Genomic DNA, 7,291 nt, shown 5'->3' on the forward strand with positions numbered 1-7,291 from the left:
GGCCCGGCACCTGCATAGGAGACCAGGAGGAAGCACCTGGCTCCTGGCTTCAGATAGGCGCAGCGCGCTGGCCATGGCGGCCATTTGGGGGGTGAACCAAGGGAAAGAAGGCCTTTCTCTCTGTCTCTGTCTAACTCTGCCTGTAAAAAAAAAAAAACAAACAAACAAAAAAAAAAAAAAAACACGTTCTCACACAGGTTACACGTGATGGTAAGAAGGCTTAAGGTGCCAGCGCTGTGGTGTAGCGAGTAGAGCCGTTGCCTGCAGCGCCAGCATCCCATATGGGCGCTGGTTCAAGTCCTGGCTGCTCTACTTCCGATCCAGCTCTCTGCTGTGGCCTGGGAAAGCAGTAGAAGATAGCCCAAGTGCTTGGGCCCCTGCACCTGCTCCTGGCTTCGGATTGGCCCGGTTCCAGCTGTTGCAGCCATCTGGGAAGTGCACCATCAGATGGACGACCTCTCTCTCTCTCTGCCTCTGCTTCTCTGCAACTCTGCCTTTCAAATAAATAAATAAATCTTAAAAAAAAAAAAAAGGCTTTAGCTCCTCCTGGAGCAGATATCTTCGTAATTTTTAAAAAGATTTATTTATACGAAAGGTAGAGTTAAAGAGTTAGAGAGAGAGAGACAGGGAGAGAGACAGAAAGATCTTCCATCTGCTGGTTCACTACTCAAATAGCCAAAACAGCCGGGGTCAGGTCAAAGCCAGGAGCCTGGAATTACATCTGGATCTCCCACGTGGGTGGCAGGGGGTCAAGTACCCAGGCCATCTGCTGCTGCTTTTCCAGGCAGATTATCAAGGAGCTGGATTGGAAGTCGAACAGCTGGGCCTCAAACCAGGGTTCATATGAAATGCCAGTGTCACATATCTGCATATGAAAATGAAGTGTCACCTATCTTAGAATTAAAATGAAGCAGTGGAGCCAGTGTTGTGGAGTAGCAAGCTAGGCTGCAGCCTGCATCCCATATCAGAGTGCTCCCCTCTAGAGCGCCTGGGAAAGAGGAAAAAGGCCCAATGCTTGGGCTTCTGCCACCCTTGTGGAAACCCTGGATGGAGTTCCAGGCTCCAGGCTGCCGCCTGGCTCTGCTCCAACCCTTGTTGCCATGTGGGGAGTGAACCAGCACATGAAAGAGCTCTCTCTTTCTCTCACTCTGCCTTTCAAATAAATCTTTATCAGAAATAAAAGGAGGGGCCAGCATTGTGGCACAGAGTGTATAGCTGCTACCTGCGACGCCAGCATCCCATATGGACACTGGTTCTTGTCCTGGTTGTTCCACTTCCGATCCATCTCCCTGCTAATGGCCTGGAGAAAGCAGTGGAAGATGGCCCAAGCCCTTGAGCCCCTGCCAGCCACGTGGGAGACCCGGAGGAAGCTGCTGGCTTTGGCTTGACCCAACCCTGGCCATGGCAGCCATCTGGGGAGTGAACCAGCAGATAGAAGAATTCTCTCTTTCAAATAAACAAATAAATCTTCAAAAGAACAACAACAAAAAATTCAGTGGTGATCACTTTAAAAAAAATAAACAGATTAAGCCAAAGGTGACCTTTGGATGCTTCCTGGGCCGTCTGCACAGGTAACTGCCCTTGTAGTAGGGTGTGGACCCGTCCAGCATGGGCCGGGATTGTACCTCTCCCTGGAATATGAGTAAAAACCTCAAAGACAGCTTTGGAGAACATCAGGCGCTTTTAGGGTCTTTGAAATAGAGATGAGTCACTATACAGACTTTTGAGCTGCTTGGGGGCACCGTTAGCCAGGGACGACCTGGCCCCGGGCCAGCTGTTTCGCGGGCAGATCTCCAGGGCGGTGGACTGCTCCTGAGTTGGGAGGCGCCCAGTCTGTCATCACAAAAACCGGCCTCTCCAGTGTAGTGATCCGATCGGATCGGAGTGTAGGATCATCCGATCCTGACCACAAAAAAAGCCACTCGCGATCTTTACGTAACGGGTCGCTGAACCCAGTGTCCGGGCCGGTGTCACCTCAGACATGCAACAAACACAAGACGACAGCACACGGTGGCCTCGGGCTCTGCAGGAGGGGAGCGCTGACCCGCCGCTGACAGCACCCAGGCCCCGATCCGCGGACGACCCCCGCCCCGCACACAACCTGTAGGACCCCAAAAGCGGTGTCCTCTTGTGACGACCCCAGAAACACAGACTCCGGACCAGACGATGCAATAGAACAGGAGGTAATTTATTTCATTTGTACAAATGGGCCCTCTACTGCTGCAAGCAGCAAGCAAGCGAGAGGAGCCCCGAGCAGCTATCTCACACAGCTTTTAAGGGGCAAAACCACAAAATTAACATATTATAGGCTGGCGTAAGTTTATTGGATAATTTTCAGTAGCAGGCCTTGTATGGCAGTCTAAAAGTGGTAATGTCGGTGGAAAAGTACTAGGTCAAAGGGATACATTAGGGGAGGGGGTCTCTAGGAGAGAGGAATAGGTTGCTACATGCCTTGCAGCTTTCTTAGTTAACCTTGAGCAAGCGTAGGGAAGGGGCTTATCTACAAGGCAGGTGTTCTGTGTATCTCTGGTTAGTAGCTGACTGCTTTCTCTGTGAACCGGTTTACTCCCCATTTCCCAAGGCCGTCTCTGGAACGGTTTGTCTCAGGAGCCCCATTTTTTTTATGGTGGCTCTTGGCTCCTTTCATTCCCCCATTTTCTCTTTGAACTAATTTTAATCCTAAAATTGTGTGCCGTTAATGAGGGGTTTTAATACGGTCACTGGTGGCCAGGGCTTGATACTGTTGCGTGAGGACTAATGCCAATGATCAGCAAGCCAGGCCTTAGCATGTGGGCCCATGGCCAGCCATGGGTCCCCACATTTTCCCCTTTTTTTATTAAATTGAGAATGGCCTCTGTCTTAGGTTGCCCTCAGTCATCTCTGTCCTTACCCGTCATCGGTAACTCTGGCAGCTTGGCCTAGAGCCCTGTCTTAGGTTGGTACAGGATGCTGAGCGTCTTACCCGTCTTTGAGTACCATTCCAGCCCAACATTAGGTGAGAGATGAAACATACAGCCAAATATCAATTATTTTGATTACAAAGGAGGTTTGGTACGAAGTTTTAAATGATGAATCTCAGTCCATTTATACTATAGGGAAGTCAGCATAAAATGCAGAACACACGGAAGACATCCCATACAAAGTGGGAAAAGCAGTAGCAGTCCAGCCAACATTAATAACCAATGACTCCATTGAAACCCTTTAAATGAATAGTGGGTTAGTAATAAACATATGTTGCATTTTACTCTTAAGTTTATCAATAACAGACTCTGTATATGGCACATTGTTAGTAATGTTAAAGCAATATCCCCCAGGTGCAGGTTTACAACTTAAATGATCTTTTTAACAGCAAGTAATTGTTAGCTGCATGGCTTAAAAGCACTCCTGAGTGAACTTGATTCAATTCTTTGGCTATATTGGATAGCACAGTAGCAGTAAGATTGATTGCTTTGGTCACCAAACATGTAAGCCTTTATAGTCCACGATTATTTCCAAAAGCCAGTCCAGGAACACTTACTACTGATGCAGTCATGGTAAGGGCAGTGTCCTCTCCTATTAGGATGATTGTTATTGTAGTCTTCAGGTAAAGCACGCCACTGACGTGCTCTATCCGCTGCTGTAAATACAGATGTTAGCATCAGGGCCACACGGCCCAGGGAGCAATTGCAGAAAGGCATGTTGGTTACATGGAAAAACCCATCCCTTAGGAGCCCTTGTCCCATACCAGTACTGGATCAGGTCCATTCCATTGATTGGTGATAGGATCCCTCCATTTCACCACTGCTCTTTTTACAGCTGTTTTTAAGCAGTTAGAATTTAACAGAGACATCAAGAGAACATAATAGATTACTTTAACTCATTGCTTTAACAGAGGATCAGATTTTGATTTTATGTCAAAGAAAATAACATTTCTTTTTTCCATAACATTTTGCGACTTTTTCACACCTTCTGTAACTTGCTCAAACCTTTCTCTTTCCCCCCCCCTTTTTTTCATTCCAGTATAAACCAGCCATTAAGATAAACAATTTTTACAAATCATATTTTTTTTAAAAGTATCTTTTTTTTTTAATTTTCCTTATCAAGAACACGCTTTTATGTTTGTGACCTTTTACATTAAAATGATGGTATCTGGGACTGTAGCAGTCAATGGGAGAGTAACTTTGTTTAATTCCCTGTAATCCACAGTCATTTTTCAGGTTTCATCTGATTTCTTAACATGCCAAATTAGATAATTCCTTTTAGTGATTATGGGAATCATCACTCCAGCACTAAGATAATTTTTTTTACTGTTTTAGATATTTCCTTATATCCACCTGGAATTCTGTATTGTTTACACTGAATAACCTTAGTTGGCCCTGGCAGCAGTACAGGAGCTTGATATAATTTTTTTACCACTATCTAGCAGTTTGACTCCAAAGGGCAGCATTTTTTTTTCCCAATTTACATTTATCCTGTACTTATTTTTCTAATTGCTTACACATGCATCAGTATGCAGATAACAAAATCCATTCTCACCTCCCCAAAGCCTATAGTTCATCCCCCTTTTCCACCGGCACTGATAGCAAAATCTCAATAACTTGTGGAGGCTGTGCACTCTGTAACTTGCCATCCCAATTCTCACTCGATTCTGAGCAGAGAGCCCATTCCTTCACCAAAGAGGCGAACTGAAGGTCTTTCCAGCCAGGAACATCACAGGTTACACATGCAACTTTAGTTTTTCTTTTAAAGAAAGGCATTGCTTTGCATACTTGCAGATCCTGCCAACTACGCCAATTTGTGACAGTAAATTACTTTTTAGCTGTCTGCTGTGTACAGACTTAGTTACTTTTAATCTGCAAGAAATACGCTGCAAGCCTTGTAGTGCACACTAAAATTATTTACAGGAAAGATGGTAAAGGAGCATAGATTAACAGAATGTTGCAATAAACATGGCTCCATTGCTTTAATGATACTATAGCAAGATGGTCCACTGATCCCTGTAGGGAGGGCCTGAGGCTGGCCCCGCTTCCAGTTTCCTGAACTCTGTTTTTTAATGAATTACCTTCTTTATCAGTTTTGGAGTGACACTTATTGGCCCAATGCCTTTCCCTTTAGCACTGGAAGCAAATCCCAGGAAGAGCCTTATTTTGATTTTTGACTTCTGGACAATTTTTGTACATGTCCCTGTTGCCCACATTTATAGCACCCTCATTTATCAGGCATAGCCCTCCTTGATGATTTTTGTAATGACATACCAAGCAGAGCGTCAGGTCCTGAATGTCCTGTTATTAATTCATTTTGTTAATTTTTCATTAAAGGGACTGTCACAGAACACCTCAATCACAGTAGCCAATTGATCATGTAATCATTACGGGCACATTTAACATTTAGCTTGACTGCGTGTTCCCCCAGGATGAAACAGCAGCAACAGAGGCTTGCTCCGGCTCCCCCCTAAAGCCTCCAAGGACAAGGGTGGCTCATTGCCAAGATTTTAGGCAAGCAGTGCGTCCCATCTCGGGTCTTGGCCAGAGAGCCGAGACATGAAGCATGCCCACCTGTTTATCAGAAAACATTCCTTTATCCTCCTCCCCGGGAACTGGCCAGGCTCCCAAGGAGCAGGAGAAAGTCATCCGGCAGCAAAGTTTCTTGGTTACCAGAGCCAAATCTAGGTACAAGCCTCTCCAGCCCAAAAATTTGTCCTTACATTTGGCCCTAGAGTTGCATTGAGAGGTAGACATAATTAACACATTATAAGAATACAATACACATTTTTCATATAAGTATACATCTAGCAATCAAACACAACAATAAAAACAGATGGGGGAGACAGTAAGAGATAAAGGACAACAAAAACAGTGACACACAGAACACAAATCACAAGCCGCGCGGCAACAGACCGAGACAAAACCGAAACTATCAGAAGGGAGCGGCAGTCTAGCCAGGCTCTCCCCTGGAAGAAAGGAAATTCCCTCTTTCCCTCCTTCCCAGACCACCACCGGAGCGTTCTCCAGGGTTGAACCAGGGGTCTCAGGACACGTCTGAAATCACAAGCCGCGCAGCAACAGACCGAGACAAAACCAAACCCAGAATTTCAGAAGGGAGCGGCCGTTTGGCCAGGCTCTCCCTTTGAAGAAGGGAAACGCTCTCTTTCCCTCCTTCCCAGACCACCACTGGAGCGTCCTCCAGGGTTGGACCAGGGGCCTCACGACACGTCTGTCTCCCACTTTGGTCCAGTCAGTACTGAGCCTGTACAGGCGCCCCAGGACGGATTCCACGTCGTCCTGGCAGACAAGGACAAACAGTACAAACCACAGTTACAACAATACACAAATAAGCAAACTTACCTCCGTCTGGCCGATGGAGTGTGGGAGTCTGGGGTCCCCCAAATCCTGGACGAGCCCCCATATGTAGGACCCCAAAAGCGGTGTCCTCTTGTGACGACCCCAGAAACACAGACTCCGGACCAGACGATGCAATAGAACAGGAGGTAATTTATTTCATTTGTACAAATGGGCCCTCTACTGCTGCAAGCAGCAAGCAAGCGAGAGGAGCCCCGAGCAGCTATCTCACACAGCTTTTAAGGGGCAAAACCACAAAATTAACATATTATAGGCTGGCGTAAGTTTATTGGATAATTTTCAGTAGCAGGCCTTGTATGGCAGTCTAAAAGTGGTAATGTCGGTGGAAAAGTACTAGGTCAAAGGGATACATTAGGGGAGGGGGTCTCTAGGAGAGAGGAATAGGTTGCTACGTGCCTTGCAGCTTTCTTAGTTAACCTTGAGCAAGCGTAGGGAAGGGGCTTATCTACAAGGCAGGTGTTCTGTGTATCTCTGGTTAGTAGCTGACTGCTTTCTCTGTGAACCGGTTTACTCCCCATTTCCCAAGGCCGTCTCTGGAACGGTTTGTCTCAGGAGCCCCATTTTTTTTATGGTGGCTCTTGGCTCCTTTCAAACCGAGGAAGAGGGCCAGCATCACTATACCGGTCGCTCAGAGCCCGCCCGCGTCCAGGCAGCAGCTTCCTTATTCGTATAAGCTCCCCTCAGGAAAACCGAAAATCCCCTCAGGAAAAAAAGACCTTTTAGACGAATCGGCTTGATTCTATCAGCTTGATTCGCACAATTCGTAGCTCAGAGGGAACACTTACGGCGAAGAGCCGGGACACGCCAATGCCGGAAGATGAGAGGAACCCCAGACCCGCGGCGAACGACAGCTGTCCCCAACTACCACGGGACGCGACGCCCCGAGCGCCCGGCTTCGTGCCGACGTCAACGGCTGCGCGGCTAATGGCGCGCGCATGCGCCCTCCAACAGGG

At 47.0% G+C, this 7,291-nt stretch overlaps 1 long non-coding RNA gene across 3 annotated transcripts in view; it reads right to left on the minus strand.

Moving 5' to 3' along the window:
- The window catches only part of LOC127491461 (uncharacterized), a 63,596-nt gene extending 56,306 nt beyond the window's left edge, over positions 1–7,290 (minus strand). For all 3 annotated transcript variants that reach the window (XR_016225883.1, XR_016225881.1, XR_016225882.1), the window contains exon 1: positions 7,124–7,290. This is a non-coding gene — a long non-coding RNA (uncharacterized LOC127491461). The remainder of the gene's footprint in view (positions 1–7,123) is intronic.
- Between the last annotated feature and the right edge of the window lies 1 nt (position 7,291).

Source organism: Oryctolagus cuniculus, chromosome 19 (assembly GCF_051225735.1).
Source record: "Oryctolagus cuniculus isolate XC-2025 breed Fujian yellow rabbit chromosome 19, ASM5122573v1, whole genome shotgun sequence".
In the NCBI taxonomy this organism is placed as follows: Eukaryota; Metazoa; Chordata; class Mammalia; order Lagomorpha; family Leporidae; genus Oryctolagus; species Oryctolagus cuniculus.